The following is a 23857-nucleotide window of genomic DNA, read 5'->3' as shown; positions in this document are numbered from 1 at the left end:
AGAACCTTGCTCTGTGGGGAAATTAAGGAACAAATAGGTACATAGTTCTCCAATATTCAGAAGAGGAAAATCAACCGAGGCAGGAAGCACCACCAATAGAAAATGCTCTCGAAGAACCCTCCGAGGGCGATCCGACCAGCACACAACCAGATTTAGCCCAACCATCTCATGAATTGGTGCTTGCAAACAAGACTTCCAATCAAGATCTCCCATCCCCCATGGAGCAAGAATATCTATAAGATATTGAATTCCAAGATATGGATCTACAATAGATTGCAAAAGAATGAGAAAACAAGGATCTTGCGCCCATTCCTAAAGATCAAATTCAAATAATTGTAAGAGAATATCTTTTCCATCAAGACGTTCTCCTCCGTTGAGGAAATGCATCAAGTACCATACCTTCTCCATCCACTTATATTTCTTCACAAGGAATTAAAAAAAATGTCCCCCAAGACTATCCCATCTTAGACAAAGAGCCTAAGAAAAAAGGTAAAAAGAACAGCAACAACCTTCTTTAATATTTAGGCGAATTCCTAGTTAATTCGGGAAGAGTTTCTGCCATTACCTCGCTATTCCCTCTCTTCTCCAAATATCAATGATCAAAGTCATTTCTTGGAATGTTAGGGGTTTGAACAAAAAATCCAAATGCCAAATCCTGAACAACCAGACATCTTGTTGCTCCAAGAGATGAAATGTTCTCACCATAACCTCAATCAAATGATTAATACATTTTGGAAAAAATGTGATCTGATCACCCACTATGCAACAAGTGCTTCTGGTGGTCTAGCAATACTTTGGAATTCATCCACTGTCACTCTCAAGCACTCATTTTCTCTACACAAAATTCTAACAACATGCTTTCAACCCATAGTCTCCTTACAATTTGGCTTCATTTCCAATGTTTATGGTCCCACCATCTCTCAGGATTAAAGATTCTTCATATCAAATCTCTCCATTGTTTCTCGTCTTATCCATCCTGAGAAATGGATCCTGGTGGGGATTTTAATTTGATTAGATCATTGCATGAAAAAAAGGGAGGTGTTCGAAGGTTTGACGAGGAATATTTAATCTTCAACTCCTTCATAGATAAATGTAAGATGATAGATATTTAGACCTCCACTGGAATCTATACATGGAACAATAAAAGATGGGGATTACATCAAGTGAATTCAAGTCTAGATCTGTTTGTATTCTCTAAATCTATTCTCCTAACAAGTATCAGCTTCGAATCTTCAATTCTCCCAAGCTATGGATCTCATCACTAGTCGATTGAACTGCAGCTTCAATGGTATTCTTCGCCATGTAAAATACCTATCTGCTTTGAGGAATTATGGTTGCTCCATCCAAAATTCCTTTTTAAGACGGAAACCTGGTGGAAAGAATCTGCCATTATCCCTGGGCACATATTGTATCAATTTTATCAATGATTAAAATCCATTAATAAAAATGAAAAGGGTGGAACATTGAAGAATTTGGAAACATCTTTCAAGAAAATCTCAACTTAGAGGAAGAAATGAAAATGATTAAACAAACCATAATCACAGAGGTTGGAACAAAAGAATTAAAGGAAGTTGAAGGGGGCCTGTGACATCAATTAAAAGAAATATTGGCTCAAGAGGAGACCTACACAAGAAAAAATACATGGTAAAATTTATTAAAGAAGGAGATCACAACACAAAGTTATTCCATAAATCCATGCTTAACTACAGGAAACAAAATCAAATCAACCTCCTTTGCAAGAATCACAATTAGTATGTGGAGGACCATGAAGATATTTCATAAGTCCTTTCTCAACACATTAGCACTCTCCTTATAGAGCCAAGCCCTTATAGGAGGAACAATATTCAAATGATTACTAAACATATCACAAAGTTTCTCTCAATGGTCAAGGAAACAACCTACCGAGAGGTGGAAGAAGTGGTGATGAGTATTCCAAGTGAGAAGGTGACAGGTCATGATGGCTTTATAGAAAATATCCTCCACACCTATTGGGCCATTCTCGGAAGATATGATTCGCAAGTGATTGAAGCTCTCGATGCTCTACCTCCCTTCTCTCTGCCTTTGACGCAGCTTTATCTCTTTATTTCCCAAATCCACTAAAGGCTTTCCTCCTTCTGACTTTCATCCTATAGCACTCTACAATGTCATCTATAAAATAATTTCAAAAACCATTACAAATAGACTTAAAATGCTTCTCCCCACTCTCATCTTCCCTACGAAAATTAGATACATAGAAGGAAGACAAATTCTTGACAGTATAATCCTCGTTCAAGATCATATCCACTCACTTCATTCCTTCAACCAACTTGGTATGATATTAAAACTTGATATGTCAAAATCCTTTGACAAAGTTAGTTGGTAGTTCATTTATCATATTCTGAAGGCCTACAGATTTCAAGAGAAATGGTTACCTTAGGTGATGACTCTCATCTCGAAAGAATTTTTTTCAATCTTAATCAATCGCTTTCCCTTGCCTACCTTTTCCCCTTCCAGGGGCATCTAGCAAGGAGAACCAATCTATCCTTATACCTTCTTGCTTGTTTCTAAAAGTCTAAGCCAATCCATTAAGCATGCGCTTCTCTGTCAATGCCTTTGAGGTCTCCCCGTTAGCTCTTCCCAACATTGTTCAGCACACCAACAATGTGTGGATGACATCCTCCTTATTGCGTATCCTTTTATCCAGGAGGCATGGGAATTCAAAAGAAACATTAGATACCTTTTTTGTATCCTCAAGCATAGATATAAATAAAGGCAAGTCTCAATTTTTCTTCTTTAATACTCCACATGCCATTCAACTTCATATCACTCATTTTATGGGTTTCAAGAAGAGCTTCCTTTCCTGAAAATACTTAAGGCCCACTCTCACTGCCAATCCTCTCTGCATATCGGTATGAGAAGAGATACTTATTAAATTTGAGACAAAACTCTCAAGTTGTGCCCTCATGGCCTTGAATTTTGTTGAACGGTTTATTCTTCTAAAATTGATCATGCAATCTATGCCCACCTATAGTCTCTCAGCATTTGTTGCTCCAAAATCCATTATTAACAAAGCTTCACAGCATGAAACACTGCTTCCTATAGGGGGCACCCATCTGGAGAAAAAATGGGCCTTAGTCACTTGGGACAAGTTGTTCCTTCCCAAAGTTGTAGGGGGTCTAGCATTACGCGATCCAAGGGCCTTAAGCCAACCACTAAGTGCAAAAACATGGTCGAATTGGTTAAAGAACTCCTTAGTACTATGGTGCAAAATATAGACTAATAAATATGTTTAGGGCCTCCTCTCTTCTCAACTCGTTCGAATTTCATAAGGCTCTCAGATATGGAATGCAACTTGGAATAACAAATCTCTAATTCAAGACCATTTCTTCTAGGAAGTGCGTAATGGAATGAAAACCTTATTCTGGGATGATTCCGAGAATCAATGGCCTAAAATCTCCTCTTTTCCCAACTCTCTCCTAATATGAGATAGTCCCCATCAAGGAGGCCTTTCACTGGTGACTCATTATTGGGATTCATATTCCCCCAACTCTCATTGGTGCTCTTAGAAGATCCAATTCCCAAACTATGCAAGAACTCATTGTAATGATAAAGACCTTTTTTAATAGGTACTAACCACTTAAAATATCGTAGTGAAAATGGATGATGGAATTCTATGATGTGGGTATGGTCCGTCAGGGGTTTTCAATCTAAAAGAGGTCTGCCTAATCTTAACACAAGCACAACTGTAGGAACTTAATCCTACTTGGAATCCAACTTATGGTCTGGTTTCCGTTCGGGCAAAATAGTAGCACACGACAACCTCTTACGTATTGCCTTCTTTGAATAATAAGTAACCGAAAAAAAAAAAAAAAAAAACAAAACAAAACAAAACAAACAATATTTTTTAATAAATATAAAAAAATGATTATTTTTATAATTATTGTAAAATTTTAACTTATACATTTGACAATTTTCTTTTGAAAATACAAAATATATTTATGTATAAAAATGTATGTAATATCTTTATTTCAACATTTACAAAAAAGGATTGTGATATCAAAAAGTGAGAAAATTTTCATATTTTATGTTATTATTAACCAATGATATAAATTATATTACTAGTAAATATTAATATACATTAAAAAAAAATTACATCATACATCTCAAATTACCAAAATTATAAAAATTATAAAAAAATAACTAAATTATAAATAAACTATGACTTTATTATTATTATTAATCATGAAAATATTTAATATCTGAGTTAAATAGATATACAATTGAAAAAACATGTAAAGCGATTCTTAACTATGGAGATTTAAATCCACTTTTTCATGGAGATTCATGTAATAGGATTCGTTATAATACCAAAAAATCAAAACTTATTCCATACTCAGATTATTTTATATAGATTTTATTTTTATTTAATTTTATAATACTTTTTTAATTAAATAGAAAAACAAAAAAAATAACTACTTTTAAAATAATTTTCAACATTTTATCTATAACTATAACTAAAAATATTCCATAAATATTTTATATAAATTAAATCTTTACCATCTATCTATTTATTAGATATTGATAATTAAATTAAGATTATAAAAACCTTATTTAAAAATAAACATTTCTAATGATATAATTCTAAATTTTGATCAGTTAGTTGTATTTATTTGAAATGGCAAGCAAATGATTTAATGATTTAATTGGATAAAAGTAATAAATAAGTTCTCCATTTCATATTTTATAAAGATAATTAATATAATAATAAAAAAATGAATCACACGACATCCTTAACCCATCATTCAATTAAATTTAAATTAATAGAAATAAAAATGAAGCGAATAGATTATAACTGACATTTAATTATTGCTATAATGGAATCCTTCGCATAATTCTGGAGAAAGTAACACATAAAATGGCATAGAAAGTTATGTGTGCTACACTATTTTCTTTACTACTTTTCCACGGGCGGAATTATTATGCACGTCCTATAGCATACAGACTAGAACATTGGACATAGAAAGGGTCACTTAATCATAGCATTTAAATGAATATCAGATATCTGGTTTTGTAATATTCATCATATCAATCCAAGGGTAAAGGGAATTCTTGCAGTAGGAATCCAGAAATTACCAAAAATGAATTGGCCAACTATGAATCTAGCCGCTTCAGTGGTGCTTTTGATAACATGAAATCCATGCCAATGGACACGTCTTGATGTTACTGCACCGACGCCTTTTTTCATATACTTGCCATAGTACAATGTTTGAAGCGCAAAGCTTCCTTGCCATTCATACCAACCGGCGGGATCGATCAAATCGTCCAGAATAGATTGCATGACACTGTGCGAGAGTATTACTTCCACGGTCTTCCGGGGTATGTTTGGATGGACTTTTTAACAGCTTGCAGATCGGGAGTTGGGCTTACCCTGCAATTATGAATGGAAATTCCGGTGTTTTGATTGGGATCAGTTCTTCCTTGAGCTGTAATTGTGTTCTTTCGTTGTCTCATAGTGTAAGGACTTGCAGTCCTTGAACGAGTTTCGGCTTGAAGTCCGAGCTCGACCTAGGCGTGTGAAGGTGTTATGGTGTAATACAAGTGCATGGAAGGTTGGGCGAGTTATTTATATGTGAGTGGGAGCATGGAGGAGCACCCACACGCCGACCAACAAACGAAGTAAGGCCGACCTTCCTTGGGAGCGTTTGGAGGATGGCCGACTTGAGTTTGGAGAAGAATTGCGATGGCGTTGAGGGTGTTGGCAGGTCGGTTACGCAGCCACGACCTCGCCGTGCCACTCATATATATTGGCATTGCGTTGGAGTCATTTGGCACCATCGCTCAAGGATCATCGCTCAACATGTGAAGAAGAAGTGTGCATATCTAAGGGGTGGACGCAGCAAGAGGTGAAGGCGCAGAACTTGGGTGATGCGCCCGTTCTTGGGCAAGGCCGCACGGAGGTAGCACACGACTTGGATTTGGGCGAGGGCGCGGGCAGAGGTCGCCCGCCAGTTGGAGAAGGGCGTGCACGGATGTGGCGCCCGGGTTGTGCGAAGGAGTGCCCAACGGTGAAACGAAGGCGTGGGCGCTCGGTTTGTGCGACGACTTGGCACGGGTTCTTGGGTGACTCGGGTGAGCGCCCGCCCATTGTGCAAGTGTGCACAGTGTGACTTTTGGTGAAGTGTTGAGATTGTGAACGGAGGTGCGACTCGTGCAGAGGCGCCCGTGTGTGGCGACTTGGTTACGACGAGGTGCACCCAAGTTGGGCAAACAACACAATCGTGCGGCAAGGTGAACAAAGGGTTAGTGAGTCGTGTAGCGACTATGCAGAGGCGCCGACGAGCTAGGCAACTGAGTTTTGCCGAAGGTTGTAAATTTGGCTAACTATGAAACTTGGTGTTTCCCAAGTATACTTGTAAAGCTTTGTAACATTGAAGATTATATAATATATTATCGGGCAGACTCATTGTTCAGGGAGTTGCCCCTCCCTTTATACTGTGCAATTGTGTTCTTCATGTATAATTGTTGTTGTTAATGAATGTGTATGGGTGTTCATTGGTATAAAGGAAAAATTAATAATACTTGGCTTCAAAACACAAACTAAGTAGGATAAGTGGTTGGGCGTAGTCCACAAACATAAGTATTGGTGAAAAGAAAGTGTTTGGTGGTGCTGCACCTCACCTAGAGCGATTGAAAGACTACCGCAAGCTTGGGGGTGTGACAGAGGTCGGTTGGAGCTAGTGAGTAGGGTTGCTTGTGACGAAGTGCAGGTGTGGATACACTTGGAAATTGAAGATAGTGAAGCAGGTACTTGCAGGTGAAGGAAGCTGTTCCACATACAAGTGGAACAAGGGCTAGTTCAGGTTGCAGGCATCTTGTTGAAGCTATTGGATGGTCGAAACTAGATTGCAAAGAAGAAGGAAGTTGTTAGAAATGGTAGCTGAATCTCAGGCTGGGTCTAGTCACGGTGCGAACGATGCTACTATGGCATTCATTGAAAAAGTGTTGGAGAAGATGGAGGACTTGGAAGCTTTCTGGACTAAGAAGATGGACTTGATCGAGAGAGATCAAGAGGCCAATTCAAAGATGAAGTAAGAGCTCAAGGAACTCCGAACTCAACACGAGTACACTGATCTTATGTGTACACAACGTGAAGTAAGGCTCAAGGAGGTTGAAGAGGCAAGAGACCAAGGTCTTGCAGAGATCGTGGGCTTGCGAAAATCTCTTGATGAAGCCAGAGATGAGATCGCGGTGTTGAAGAAGGTCGTGAGGCATAACTCCAGTGGAGGAGTGCCTCGTGTGAAAGTCAAAGAACTGGAATCTTACGATGGTACAAGGAGTGCAAAGACTCTTGGTAACTTTCTATGGGACATGGAGCAATAATTGGAACGCTTGGGTCTATCCGATGATGAGACGAAGGTTAAGGTAGCTGCTCAGCTCTTGACAAAGGATGCTAAGATGTGGTGGCAAAAGAGGATAAATCAGATTGCCAATGGCAGTGCCGGTGACATTACTTCGTGGGATGAGATGAAGAAAGCTTTGTGTTATAGGGAAAAGTGTCTATGCAGAACTGCTGATCCCACTAAGGTGTGGTAGCTACCTTAGAAACAAACAAAGTAAAACTACTTTCGTTTTCCTTTATGAAATATAGATGAGAGAAGAATAAAGGAGACCAACCTCTGTCTTGCGCTTAGTTCCTTGCTCGATTCCTCTCTCTTCTGATAGTCTTTTGCTACTTGCTTCCTTGTACACCCAGCTTCACAGAGTACCTGTAGAATCAAAGCAGCATAACACTATACAAGAACATGGATCTATTATCATAAACAATCTAGGATCATATGTAAATTGACCATACAAATGCATGAAACATAAATGACACAAGAGTATGGAGGAAAACTTGAATAGCTTTATTGATAATCAAGAAAGAGCCAAGAGAGTTACAATCAGTTATTCTGACCCAGCATCATCCTCTCAGCAAGTAAGCTCTTCTTCACCTCATGCAAAGCTTAGATCACCCAACACTATGATGTTGCCTCAAGAAACCAACAACAATTCCTTACAAGATGCAAAATTCCAGCCTCTGGATCTCTGGGATGAGGGATCCATATATAGATATCTGTAAGGGAGATGAGTCAGCTTGTGATTTGATTAGTGTCTTCCCTCTAATAGTTCTTGCTTCCACTTGGAGATTGATGATCTCTTACTCATCCTTGGTCGAATTCAGAGAGGCAAGTGTCACAGGAGAAGTTTCTGGAAGATTCCATGCCTCTCCACCTTGCGGATTGGCACTGCCATTTGTCACTTCTCGCCCATCGCACCCCATAGAAGGGATTTTTGAAATGCAACGCACCCACTGAGTGTACTTAGGTGAGATGCAACGCACTTTGCCTATGGAGCAGGTGAAATGATCCTGTTTTGACCAGTTCTATGTGGTTTTTCATGGAGAACTTCTGAGAGAAGCTGTAATCAGTTGACCTTGTTCTTTTAGGGGTTGGAACAACACTTTTAAGGACTTAGGAGCCCTTGGTTTATGGACATTTTATGCTTGGGGTTGCAGTGCCCAAAAATGTCTATAACAGTTGCCCCCTAAAGCATGAGGTCGTTAATCTTTTTGATGTCGGGTGAAATGCTTTATCATGAGGATCCGAAGTTCTTTCAAGATGGAAGGATAGTTGTAATAAGATACAATACAATACATTATCTTCATAATATTTTCATGATCTAGCTGAGGCAAGCATTCCCATGCTCAGCTTTATAAATTCATTTTCATGTACATAGGACAGACAATCGTCTGAGTGTAGACTGATGATTCTGATAGAGCCATCATCCCTTTGATTGGATGATAATCTGTGCAGCAATGATGTACATTTGATGTCTTTATTTTCCTGAATATATATCGCAGCCCGGATGGATGAAACTAGATCTGGGGTCTTCAATCTCGTTTGATCTTCACTCAAAGTACAAGTCGATCAATGTGAGAGATGTTCTGGATTCAAACATGGAAAGACATCGCCTGATTACTAGCCAATGATGTAAGTTGTTAACAGGCGCGAGAGGAATCACCGATAATGATAATGACCCTCAAGGTACTGCAGTACAATTCACGTGGTGTGAATAAAGGACTTGGCGTCGAACACCACGCAAAATCTTTCGGTCGAAGGCCATTGATGTAAACCTGTCGTCGGAAGTGAGAAACTTTCCATTGAGGCATGCAAGCTTCAAAGTACTGAAATGGGTGTTCCTAGATCGACTTCTTGGATAATGAGCTGATGTCGATAAGAAGCGATCCGTCATAGGAGGGACTTAATGAATCCCACATCAATGACATGGAATGGAGAAAATGATTTTAATGGAGGTGAAAACGATCTGGTGATATAAGGTTCAGGGTGGCGGTCATGAAAGAATGGAGCGTAAATGTATTGCAGCGGGTGAGACACAGGTGAATTCTCTGAGTGACTTCTCTTGAACATATCGGCGACACTGACATGATGGATTGGTAGCATTAACCCCAAATGTGGATGGTGTTATGGGACCATGGTGATGTGACCGGTGAATGAAACAACCCAACCTGACTTGGATGCGGAGTGAAAGTGTCATGTTCAAGAGCGACTTGCTACCAATAAAGTTTCTTCAAGTTTTCTTCCCAATTTTTCCCCAGTCATTGCTGACCAGTACCTCTTTATTTTTTTCAAACTTGAGGAGGATAACATATGATTGTTCTATAATTTGCCCTTCGGGCAAACCCATCGCTATGTTTTAACGAGCCTAGCGATAGTGAAACTCGTTCTTGTCTGCTATGGACAAGTTTGTCGCTATTAGGTTTTAACGAGTTTAACGACAAAGATAACTCGGTCCTTTTCAATTTTAGAGAGTCTGAAAAGGGATGTAAAGGAATCTCCAAAAATCCTTTTTCGTCATCTAATCCCTTAAGTCCAAAAAAGTATAAAACAAAACAGAAGGGATGAATTTTCGATACTTTTAACGAGCCGAACAAAATAAGCGCTCGATCTTTTTGTGTAATAATCCCTCAGTTCCAAAAATATTAAAATCTAAAGGAGGGATAGCACTTCCGATCCCTTTAACGAGCTGGAGAGGCCAATGGCTCAGCAATATTTTCATATTTTACGAGTCAGTTGAAAAGAGCTTCAAGGAGACTCGTCTTTGAGGAACGAGTGATAAAATTGGGTAGCAGCTGATTCCAGGTAAGGTTTGGAATTTTCCAATCACGGCAGTGTTACAAGGATGGCTAATAGGATCACTCTTCGCAGCTGTTCCTCAAAAGGGATAAACAATCAAATGGAGGTGAATGATCGGCCAATACAGAGTGTAGGTGATGATGGGAACATGACCAAGGCTTTAAAGGCTAAAGTACTACATTCACGATGATTATTTACCGAGAATTGGTTCATTTTTTATTGAGCTTAAACGCTGGGGGAAACATTTGCTCATGACTTATGTTTATTTTTTAACGAGCTTGAACTATGTGCTAAAACTGCTCGAATAATCTAGTCGTATAATAAGGATGTCTCATATATAAAAATGGCAATTTTTCAAATCTTTGCCCCACATCCTTTCTTTATGCAAGTTAGGAAACGACCAATCCTACGAGTTTAAAGGGTTAGAGGACCTACAAATTTAAAAAATAAATGGTCGCTCTTCGCTTGCACGCCAAAAGGTTTGCATGCCCCCAGGTATAAAATAGAGTTTCAAGGTCACCTCTCAATCTACTGACAAAACATTTGTTTCATCGGGAAAGGCTTACCACTTTCAGGTTACCAAAGATTGTTTTATCTGCACCGCAAAAAAAACACTTCTTCGACGATGTCTACCGAAATAGACAAAGGCGAGTGGCGCAGACGCCTCTACTCACATAACTTTGACAAGGGAATCTTATTCCAGTCTAACCCCCTTTTCCAATCACGGACGGGAGTGTCAGACTAGTCATATATCTCTCGTGGAAACCTACCCCATACATGAAGTTTTCCTGCCGAAGCAGACCAGGATGCATGCCCCTTGGGTTTCAGTCATGTCCCCTGAATCACTCGCGCTCATCAAGTGGACAGACTGGGGATTAATGAGACATTCCTTGCGTAAAAAGACCATTCAGGGATGGTATATGACTATTTGCCATGTGTGAACCGGGAAATGAAAGCTGGTCTACGAGCTTGACCACTCTTCCTTCGTGTGGAAAACACATTACTCTAAAGAGTGAGGAGACAATTGCTCCCATGCAATAAATATAGTCTCGTCCAAGGAGTAGATTATAATCCAGGGGTCCTTGGACTACCATTACGTTCATTTGAACGGTTTTCCCTCTCAACGTTATCGGCACACTGGGAAGGATCTCTAACGGTCGACTGGTTCCTTTGTCAAAGCCTGTTAGATTTCTCATCTCAGGCAAAAGCAATGGCGAACCAAGCGCTTTCCAAGCAGTCAAGGAAAGGATACTCACAGAATCCCCTTCATCTATGATGGTACCAGCCATAACCATTCTATATATTTGAACAATGATTCGGAATGGTATACTGGCCGGTAAACGGGGTCTGCCTAGTTGATTCTAGTCGAAGGAAACAACTAGGTTGCTTAGAGGTGGGACCGAATAGACGGCCGGGTACGACTCTGACGAACTTCCTTCCTGCGGTAAAGGAATGGGTAAACTGCCCCCATGTTCATTGGAGTCTGTGTTTACGAAAAGAATTTGGCGTGTCATCCTTGTTCTCTTCGGTGACTGTATCATCTGAAGATGGAACCTCTGAAGGCAAGACCGGGTCAACTGCCGCCTCGACCTTTTGACTTTCGTCTAGTATGGGTTCAGATGGTCTATCTTCAATGATAGATGTTTCGGCTGACCACCTGGGCGGGTCAGCCGGATTTTCAACTAGCGATGGACTCAGCAAGAGTTTCTTATATCCAGGAGGAATTCGTAACGGTGAAACCGGACGATCGTCCAAAACTCTTTTAGCCTCTTCTAAGAAGGGACAACAGTGGATGGCATGATCGCCTTCACACAGTTTACAAGGAAATTTGCACTTTCCTTTTTGTCTAGGGGCTTCACTTTCACTAGTTGACGGTGTGTTTTCAACATGATCATCAGAGGTTGACGACACCGGGTTGTGCAAACGAGGAGACCAGTCCCTTAAGATCCAAGGGATGCATGGACAATCTCTATGATAGTGGTCTCCTTTGCAAATGACACATGGCGATTTAGGCCTGGTCGGTGCAGTGTGTGGATTTTCGCTAGATGACGCTTGGTTGCCCCCTTTCGCCTTTGGCTCCTTCTTCTTCTTCTCTTTCTTCTTCTTTTCCTTCTTCTTCTCAGATACTTGATTTTTGGCTTTATCAGCCCTATCAAGTGAAGAGGAAGGAGGAGAGGAAGAATTGGACGAAGTAGAGGGTTGGGGGGTAACTCTGGAATTGTCTAGTTGCTGACTTGATTGTTCAGGAATCACGGTGCTCTGAACGACGAAGGTTGAGAAAAGCCATACGGGCAAGCCAATCGTTAATCCTGGAAGTGACAATGTGGCCATGTGGGGTGCACCAACATCTCCCCAAGAGGAGAAGGGACTAGGATTCCCTCCAAGGGGAACTCCTTGGTTGGTGGACTCCATTCTCTCAACCCAAGACCAACGTAGGAAAGGTGACGATTATTCCGTTTAAAATAAATTTTAGACACTTTGACACAACTTGTTTTTTCAATTTTAAAGAGTCAAGAAAAAACAAAAGATGACTCTAGTCGCCTTTGATTTTTAATGAGCCTGAAGTGACAAGTGCTCAGATGGACCTTTTCCATTAAGGAGTCTGAAAAGGAACGAAAGGGACTACTCTGGAAATCTAGGCAGAGGGATTACCAAACCAATCGCAAAACTGCAGAATACTTTTTACGGTACGACAGTCAATCTTCCCGAATGTTGTGTTCAGTGCATTGCGATCGATAGGGCGGCAGACACGGCTTCCTATGGATAAAGGATTAAGCCTATTGTGGTCTCCCAAAATATACTCAACGGTACGTGGGAGCACAAGTCCGTACTGGCACTTATCGTCTCAAAGTGGAGGAATCACCCAACCAACAGTGAGAACAACAGTTACCAGGCTTTACGACACCGGAATACATCTCTAGCCTAGACTTCTAGATGTTGTGCGCTAGGTTCCAAAGCGTTGTTAGATTGATTAAATTTATTTTATAGTTGATCTTGCTTAAGAAATTTTCCTTTTAGGTTCACCGCGTGATGTAGATGTACAATTCCTAAAATGAAATCTAAGATGATAAACAGTCTTTTATCTTCTTTGTGCAATGAAAATCCTAGCTACTAAAGAAAGAAAGACAGAATTCTTTCAACAAAGAGCAAAGAGCACACACTATATGCACTGTCCTAAATCAAACCAATCAAACAGTCTAAATGCAAATGCACATGCATGTATTTTTTTCAACCTTCTTAATATGTGAATGATAAAAAGAAAGCTAATGCGCAAATCTGAATTACTTTTCAAGCGACAATTACTAACAAGTTTCTTTTCAAATTCAAAATGAAGACAATGACAACACTTTGCGATTTGGAAATGAAGACTTGCTTTCGACACTAGAAAAACTACTAATTCAGATCAAATACAACAGTAACAGGGTAATCGACTATCAAGAGCAATCAGACTCTCTTCTATGACTGAAAACGACACTTGTGACACTTTCAAATCAAGAAACGACAGTACAATTACGTTACTTTTTTGCAAAGGAGAACTGAAAATGACTCAACAAATACACAAAAACATTTACAGTTCTTTGCACAATGGAGGCGGAATAACAGCAAGGAAAGGGGTTTCAAACAGAGGTATACTGACTACAGGCAGCAAAATTCTTGAATAGATCTGAAAAGAGTGAACAGAAACCAACATTCAGGAACAATGCCTAGTCTGATCAGCGCACCTGTAACACAGTGAATTTGAAATGCAGCGCACCTACTACACTCGGGAAGTGCGCTGAATTTCAGATTCACAAAACAGAGACTGCGTTGGGCCAGGGACGAGACTTTGCTTGGGTTCCGGGTCACAGTTTGCAGTTCAGTTCAGGGATTTTGGCCGAGCAAGTGGTAATCAGTAAATCAACAACAGGGGTAGATCTAAGGAGGTTACTAGAGCCACCACAAGGGCAATTAGAGAGTTTGTAAATCAGTTGTTTAATTCATAAACAAAACCCGGAGATTGACTGAAGCGGAATTTATCTACTATGCAAATGCAGTTCGAAAGCTACCTGGCTCAACTTCAGGCTCCGTCTGTAAGTTTATAAAATAAACAAATGTAGATAAACAAACAACCTAGTCGCTCCCCAGTGGAGTCGCCATTTTGTTACAGGGAAAAGTGTCTATGCAGAACTGTGAATCCCACTAAGATGTGGTAGCTACCTTAGAAACAAACAATGTAAAACTACTTTCGTTTTCCTTTATGAAAGATAGATGAGAGAAGAATAAAGGAGACCAATCTCTGTCTTGCGCTTGGTTCCTTGCTCGATTCCTCTCTCTTCTGATAGTCTTTTGCTACTTGCTTCCTTGTACACCCAGCTTCACAGAGTACCTGTAGAATCAAAGTAGCATAACACTATACAAGAACATGGATCTATTATCATAAAAAATCTAGGATCAGATGTAAATTGACCATACAAATGCATGAAACATAAATGACACAAGAGTATGGAGGAAAACTTGAATAGCTTTATTGATAATCAAGAAAGAGCCAAGAGAGTTACAACCAGTTGTTCTGACCCAGCATCATCCTCTCAGCAAGTAAGCCCTTCTTCACCTCATGCAAAGCTTAGATCACCCAACACTATGATGTTGCCTCAAGAAACCAACAACAATTCCTTACAAGATGCAAAATTCCAGCCTCTGGATCTCTGGGATGAGGGATCCATTATAGATACCTGTAAGGGAGATGAGTCAGCTTGTGATTTGATTAGTGTCTTCCCTCTGATAGTTCTTGCTTCCACTTGGAGATTGATGATCTCTTACTCATCCTTGGTCGAATTCAGAATGGCAAGTGTCACGAGAGAAGTTTCTGGAAGATTCCATACTTCTCCACCTTGCGGATTGACACTGCCATTTGTCTCTTCTCGCCCATCGCACCCCATAGAAGGGCTTTTTAAAATGCAATGCACCCACTGAGTGTACTTAGGTGAGATGCAACGCACTTTGCCTATGGAGCAGGTGAAATGATCCTGTTTTGACCAGTTTTGAGTGGTTTTTCATGGAGAACTTCTGGGAGAAGCTGTAATCAGTTGACCTTGTTCTTTTAGGGGTTGGAACAACACTTTTAGGGACTTAGGAGCCCTTGGTTTATGTACATTTTATGCTTGGGGTTGCAGTGCCCAAAAATGTCTATAACACTTTGCAGACCCATTTCAGTCCTCAGGATGAAACGTGAGAAGCAAGGATGAAAATTAAGTTCATAAAGGAGACCGGGAACCTTCAGACATATCAGCGGGAGTTTGCAAATGCGGTTATGGAACTTCCTGACATGGCGAAAGAGACAAGGTGTTCAATTTCATTATTGGGTTGAAGCCTTGGGCACGCAATGAAGTGAAGAGGCAGAGGATTAGAACACTTGAGGAAGCTTTTGCTGCTGTGGACAGGTTGGTGGAGCATTATCATGAGACTTCTGATGACAGGAAGAAGAAGTCCGATAAGTCGAAAGATAAGAAGAAGGATGATGCTTTGAAATCGGATGATAATTTGAAGACGAAGAAAGCCTTGAAGTGTTGGATATGTGCTGGACCACATATGGTGAAGAATTGTCCTTCTAGACCGAAAGTGGCTGCGATTGCATAGTCTAATACGAAGAATGAAGAAGCTTATATGGGGATGATGCAGATACTTGGTGCTGTTGCTGCTACATAGGTGGTCTCTCGGAGGGATCCTGAGAGGAACAGGTTGGAGTATGTTTGGATGAAGGTTGGAGGTGATGATATACTCATTATGGTGGATAGTGGGGCCTCTCACAACTTCATGGGAGAAGATACTACGAGAAGGATTGGGCTGAAGTTTGTACCGACGAAGGCACAAATGAAGACAGTCAATTCTCCTCCTGATAGTATTCTTGGTGTAGCTGAAAAGGTGGACACAACAAGAGGTGAATGGACAGGGAAGGTCGACTTCACTATAGTGCGGATTGATGACTACGAAGCTGTGCTCGGAATGGAATTCTTGAAACAATTCAATGCTATGATTGTTCCACATTTGAAGAGGCTGTACATTTACGATGGAAGGGAAGATGTACCCATTGGTGTACCAACCATTGGAGTGACAAAGCCTGATTGTAAGTTGGCAGTAATGCAAATGGAGGATGAAATGTGCATGGAAGACATGACTAAGCAGTTGTCTATGGTTGAGACAAAGCTTACCGAGCAGGCATTGGTCATCAGGACACTTTCGGATAGTATCTTGGATTTGTCAAGAAGGCCAGAAGTGGTTGAGGATGATGATGATGATGATGAGGCTTATGTGAGGCCAAATGTCTGGGAGGAGGATCAGGTCACTTATCTACAGAGGATGGAGATAGAAGATCCTGACAGATGGATTGAGATGATTAATGAGGGTGAGCCTTCAGGCTCTACTCCCTCCACATATTCTTAGATGACAAAGAAGATCAGGCTCATTGTTAACTACTCATGGCAGTGAGTCCTTAAAACAGGTTGAGTAGGTATGATAGATGGTGCAGGGATGGCTTGGCATCAAGCATCATGACATGTTGCAGATAGGATGGAGTTTCCATGGACCTGAGCATGGGTGAGATTCTTGGTGAGTCCGAGATGTGGTAGAATCCGAGATAGACTATTGAAGGCATAAGGATGTTCACTCTCATGGCTTGAGCGTGACAGTTGGATTAGCTACCCAACTAGTTCAAACATGGGGTCTGGAAGTGCACAGAGAAATTTTGGCATCAGGCAGGCGAGGAGGACAATTCACAAGATGAGGACGACACATGATGGAGATGGGATTTCTACATATGTTGCAGGGATGTTTGTAGTATGTGGAGGAGTTGACATCATGGCCGAAGGATGAGACAGATATTGATGATGATCTTGGTGGATGACTACCAGGATGGTATGTTGTCGAGGATGACAATGACTTTAGGTGGAGGAGGATGTAAGGACCTGCAGTCCTTGAACACGTTCTGGCTTGAAGTGCGAGCTCGACCTAGGTGTGCAAAGGTGTTATGGCATAATACAAGTGCGTGGAAGGTTGGGCGAGTTATTTATATGTGCGTGGGACCGTGGAGGAACACCCACGGGCCGACCAACAAATGAGGTAAGGCTGACCTTACTTGGGAGCATTTGGAGGATGGCTGACTTGAGTTTGGAGAAGAATTGCGATGGCGTTGAGGGAGTGGGCAGGTCGACTGGGCAGCCACGACCTCGCCTTGCCACTCATATATATTGGCATTGCGTTGGAGTCATTTGGCACCATCGCTCAAGGATCATTGCTCAACATGTGCAGAAGAAGTGTGCATATCTAAGGGGTGGACGCGGTAAGAGGTGAAGGCACAGAACTTGGGTGATACGCCCGTTCTTGGGCAAGGCTGCACGGAGGTAGCACACGACTTAGATTTCGGTGAGGGCGTAGGTAGAGGTCGCTCGCCGGTTGGAGAAGGGCGTGCACGGGTGTGGTGCCCAGGTTGTGCGAAGGAGCACCCGACGGTGAAACGAAGGCGTGGGCACCCAGTTTGTGCGACGACTTGCCACGAGTTCTTGGGTGACTTGGGTGAGCACCCGCCTGTCGTGCAAATGTGCACGATGTGAATTTTTGTGAAGTGTTGAGATTATGAACGGAGGTGCGACTCATGCAAATGCGCCCGTGTGTGGCGACTTGGTTACGATGAGGTGCACCCAAGTTGGGCAAACAACACGATTGTGCGACGAGGTGAACGAAGGGTTGGTGAGTCGTGCGGCGATCGCGCAGAGGCGCCGACGAGCTAGGCAACCGACTTTTGCCGAAGGTTGTAAATTTGGCTAAGTATGAAACTTGGTGTTTCCCAAGTATGCTTGTAAAGCTTTGTAACATTGAAGATTGTATAATATATTATCGGGCAGACTGATTGTTTAGGGAGTTGCCGCTCCCTTTATACTGTGCAATTGTGTTCTTCATGTATAATTGCTGATGTTAATGAATGTGTATGGGTGTTCATTGGTATAAAGAAAAAATTAATAATACTTGGTTGTGAAACACAAACTAAGTAGGATAAGTGGTTAGGCGTAGTCTACGAACATAATTATTGGTGAAAAGAAAGTGTTCGGTGGTGCCGCACCTTGCCTAGAGCGGTTGAAAGACTACCGCAAGCTTGGGGGCGTGACACATAGGCCTTCTAACCAAGATATTGCTACTTTGGATTACCACGGCTGCGTTGCCAAAGATAAAATCAACCGTTCCATAGATGTGTACTTCTCTGTAAAATTGGTGAAGGGAGTAGACATATAAAGTGTCATGGTATCCTTTTATGCTACAACGATATACCACCGAGAAGTCGGTGCCTACTCGAAGTGCTACGGCCTGGTGATTTTGAGGTGCAGCGGTGTTCTCAAACGTCATGTCTCTCGTAATGAACCCTCTTCCAGAAACAGCTATCGCACAAAAGACAATTTGTCGTTTAATATGGGAAAGCCAAGAACCGTTAATACATTTGAGAAGTTATACATTAGATCCTGATTCAGAAACAACTATCGCACAAAGGCTAAATACATTTGACAAGTTATACATTAGAACCTCATTTAGAAACAATTATTGCACACAGGCAGTTTGTCATTGCACACAGAACAAACAAAACAACCAGAACAAACACTACCTAAATTTATGAATTTATTAATTGTTTAGATTCTAAGTAAAATTAACGACATCAAATCTTTTTTAAAATGCAATTATATAAATTAAAGAGAAATCGTGTGTGTTATTACACTGATATTATATCATGTTTAATATGCAAATTTTATAACGGTACTTAATTGATATATTTGGATTAATATCATCTTTTACATCACAATTTAAAGGTTTAAAAGATAAAATATAAAGTAATTAATATTTGATATTTTGTGTATGGATGTAAATATGCTAATGTTCGAATATAATTATAAAAACCAACTTTAAATTCTTACCCAAAGTGGCAGACTTGAACGTAGTTGAACCATCTAGAACATTCTTGCTTCCGATGAGGATGGTTCGGTCCTTGCCATCGCCAATTAACATCAAATTGGTTTTCGTCTTCAATATGTCGACATTCTCCTAGTAAACTCCGGCTTTGACTTGGATGATATGTCTCCTCTTCGACTTGGAAGGGGCCGCGTTTACTACTTCGGTGATAGTAAGGTAATTGCCAGAACCATCTTTGGTACCAACGACGTGCGCTTGTCTAGAGGATTGTAAGTGCCTGTTTCATTCATCATATCACTGTCTAGACTCATGGACAATTCGTAAGCATGTTGTGCCTGTTCCATGCTCTCGGTCAAGGCTAAACTTATCAAAATATCGGGTGATGCTGTCTCGAAGCCACGATATGATGCCAAAGACGACACACATCGGTGGGGAAATCTTGTCTGGCTACAGACCGACTTTACTAAATTAGACAACACTTTCCTACCTTGGGAGTCGTTGTGGACTCCACTGGAAGTAACCGGAGTTCCCATTGACACACCAACGATGTCAAGGAGCAGCATAATTGAAGTCACCGCAGCAAGGATGGACCATTTTTCCGAGTTTTGAGCCTTCCAATTTAAGTTTGGCTGCATGCATTAAATGATTGAAAATGTTCCAATGGTATACACACTTTAAGTTTGGCTGCATGCATTAAATGATTGAAAATGTTCCAATGGTATTTAATATTAGATAATGACACACTTTTGTTGGTCAAGTGTGGCATGAAATAGAAAGCTGAAACGAGAAATATAATATAGGAGGATGAAAAAAGCGATGTGAGTGGACATTTCATTAGAAGATTTCTTTTTAATTTTTTTATTTATTATATTATCAATTATAGTTTTCCGAATTATAAATATTAGGGAAAAAGTGTTTATATTTAAAAATATTTAATTCTTAGCCAAAAATAAATTTACCATAATTACATTATATGGTTTGTTTTAATCACAATCATTATATAATATTTTTCAATAATATATGTTTACATATATATATTATATTATTGCAGTTCTTTTTTCTTACCGTTATGATTATTTTATTCATATACTTTACTTTATTTTAAATTTCATTTTAATTAATTTTATTTTGTTATTTTACAATTTTAATATAATTTTTTTTATTTGCATATTATTTTATTTGAATTTTTGGTGTGAAAGAGATTGTAATCTTATATTATTTAAATTTTTTGACAAAGTCAAATTAGATATTAAAAAATAATAATAATTAAAAATTAGGTTTACACGTTGAAAGATTTGATCCCTCTAAATGTTTAATAGATTTGGAGTTAGGATGGATCTAAGCCAGTTTATCTTCATTTACATTTTGTTTTAGATATAATTTTTTATTTTAGAATATAATAATATTGGCCTTGTCACATAACTCAAGCAAAAACACAACTATGAAAAGAAAATTGGAACTCAACTATAGCTTAAATTTTTTTAATAACACAAATAATTATAAATTTTCATTTATAATTTACAACTAACTTAATAATAATTTTTCATAAACAATAACAATAATTTTTTTTATTAAATATAAAAAATACACATAATATTTTTAATAAAAAATAAAAAATTTAAAACCTCTTTTCTTAAAATCAAATTTTAAATTATTTTATACTATATTATTGAAAGTTAATTATCATTTAATTAGAATTAATATTAGTAGATTAATATTTTTGTGTTATATTCATTATATAATATATATAAACTAAGAAAAATAAAATAAAAATTAAATCCTCTTTTCTTAAAATCAAATTTTAAATTTTTTTACACTATACCATTAAAAATAATTAGTTATCGTTTAATTAAAATTAATATTAATATTTTAATATTTTGTGTTATATTCATTATATAATATATATAAACTAAGAAAACTAACCTAAATTGCCTCCCCGCTCTCCGAAAGGCTGTTTTCAAAGATTTAGCTGAATCGAGTAAGTATATTCGCGCGTCGTTTTCAGAAAGGTCATTAATCATTTCCGGTACAAGATCTCTGATATATGGACAATTCTCAAAGAAATGTACGAGATCATGAACAACAGTTGAACTTTGTACCTCAGGAAGAAGATTCTCTCCATCAAGATGGAGGAGAATGAGTCTGTTTCTTCATTCATATCCCGGATAAAGGAGATTAAAGGTAAACTAACTGAGATCGGTCAAAGTGTGGTGAATGATGATCTGGTGATGATTACCATGAACGACATGACGGATGATTATCAAATGTTTATAATGGGATTGAATGCAAGAGAAAAACCTCCACGCTTTGAAGAGCTTACCAGGATCTTGCTACAAGAAGAAGAAAGGAGGTTGTCCCTCAAACCTCAAAATCCAGATCTTGCATTGATGACCAAGTTCAAGTCGAAAGGGAAACTAGTGGTTGATTAGAGGAAAGAAAACGCATCACGAAAAAGGACACCAAAAGGTATGACCTCGGATAAGCATGACTCTGCTCCTAAATGTTTTTATTGTGGTAAGATAGACCATATTGCTAAATTTTGTCATAAGAAAAAGGCAGATGGGGAGAGGTACAAGCAGAGAAGACATGTAGGTCATATGGCTTATGCAAATCAAAACCAGGGTGTCATATTATTTATGGTTGAAACTGCACTAGCCACTAAGGAGGATGAATCATATATTTGGTTCGTAGATTCTAGAGCCTCCTCACATATGATAGGTAAAAAGAAATGGTTTAGAAATTTTAGAGAATCCAACACCGGAGTAAAAGTATACCTTGGAGATAATAGAGGGTACGAGATCAAGGGACATGGAGATGTCCTTGTCACTCTACCTGATGGAAACATCAAGAATATATCTGATGCGTGGTATGTCCTTGGTATTAAGAAGAACCTGATTTCTATATCAAAGATTACAGATCAGGATCTCAAGGTAGAATTTTTTAAATATTATTGTATCATTAAAGACTTGTTGGACCAGATGAAGCCTATTGCTATAGGTGTTCATATAGGAGGACTCTACAAACTGGATGTGAAGAGTACACCACAAGCATTGATGTCATCGGATAAGTCTGCTGAAAACTTGTGGCATCAACGACTTGGGCACATCAATTTCAATGATCTTCTTCTGTTGCAGAACAAAGGTATGGTGAATGGTCTTCCTGTTTTGAAAAAGTTGCATATTGATTGTGAAGCATGTGCATTCGGTAAACAGCATAGAGATGAATTTCCTGTTGTTAAAGATAAGAAACAGAGGGATACACTCGAACTTGTACACACTGATTTATGTGGGCCTATGCAGACAAGATTGTTAGGTGGGGCCTACTATTTTCTAATCTTTGTTGATGATTATACAAAATTCACATGGGTGTATTTTCTTAGACTGAAGAGTCATGTCTTTGAGTGTTTCAAGCAGTTCAGGAACATGATCGAAAAACAGAAAAGAAAGTTCATTAGGTTTCTTCGATCAAATCAAGGCGGAGAATTCGAGAAAGGGGATTTCATCAAATACTACAAAGAGCATGGGATAAAGCAGAAATTTACAACACCTTACACTCCTCAGCAAAATGGAGTAGCTAAGAGGAAAAACAGAACATTGGTGGAGTGTGCTCATAGTATGTTGAAAGGTAAGAATCTAACTAATGGTTTTTAGGCAGAAGCTGTCAATACTGTAGTGTACTTGAAGAATAGGAGTCTCACTAAAAGTCCTGATTATAAAACTCCTTTTGAAGCATTGTTTGGCTTCAAGCATACAGTAAGTCATCTTAGAGTATTTGGTTGTAAAGATTTTGCGCATGTTCCCAAAGAAAACAGGAAGAAGTTAGATTCAAAGGCCATTAAATGTACCTTCATTGGATACTGTAGTGAGTATAAGGCTTACAAATTGTTTGATCCTTCTACTCACAAGGTGTTTGTTAGTAGAGACGTAGTATTCCATGAACAAGTTGATGATGGAAATCTTGTTCAAGATAATGAAGTATGGCATGTACCATTACTTTCAGATGAGGATGTTGAAACAGGGATCGAATACAACAACAAAAGCAACAACATCAAGATAAAGAGGAGGAAATTGAGTTGAGTCCACAAAGAGAAGAACAAAGCAAAATAGTTGACGCCCCACCACTCAAGATATCTAGCAGGCCGAAATAGTTACCAGCTTGGTATAGGGATTGTACACTCATGTTGGGCAGCGGATCCCCTGCGTAACGGTTTTGGCGCTTGAAGCCCACATTTTTGGGTCTTGTACTGCAAAAGCTCCACAAAGTGCACAGATCACGAATTGTAATGGGTCAAGTCCAAGGGTAGTCCGCCCAAAAATATTATAAGTTAATCCAGAATGTGTCGGCCTACCCATGGTCCGTGGACCATGGGAATGTATAAATAAAAGAAAGGCTCCAAGTTTAGGGTAGCATTTTAGTAATAGAAGTAATATGGGTGTCTGAACGTGATAGTAGATCTGAGTCTGTGAAGTACAAGTTTGGGTTGTAATAGGAGATAGAGGCTCAGTAGCTGTGTGCGCGGAGGCCTGGTTAGTGTTTGCAATTGTGTGCGCGAACCTCTGGAGCTGTGTGCGCAGGGCAGGAAGTTGATTGTAACAGGATAAACAGCATTAATAAAGTTAAGTTGATTCTGAAATATCGTGTATCTGTTCTCGATTTTGGTTTATGCATCTGTTCCATGATTTATGATTACACGCATATCTATTTATGTTGAATAATAACTGGAAGTGTTATAACTTCGTAATTGACCAAAGATCTAT

At 39.4% G+C, this 23857-nt stretch overlaps 1 pseudogene; it reads right to left on the bottom strand.

Moving 5' to 3' along the window:
* Positions 1 to 5059: 5059 nt before the first annotated feature.
* Positions 5060 to 23857, bottom strand: part of LOC149224071 (pectinesterase-like) — a 68930-nt pseudogene continuing 50132 nt past the window's right edge.

This window comes from Pinus tabuliformis, chromosome Q (genome assembly GCF_031772625.1).
Source record: "Pinus tabuliformis cultivar Carrire ecotype Pingquan chromosome Q, CPIR1, whole genome shotgun sequence".
NCBI classification, from domain to species: Eukaryota; Viridiplantae; Streptophyta; class Pinopsida; order Pinales; family Pinaceae; genus Pinus; species Pinus tabuliformis.
The sequence above is the reverse complement of the archived record's forward strand: the minus strand, read 5'-3'. Positions and strand labels throughout refer to the sequence as shown.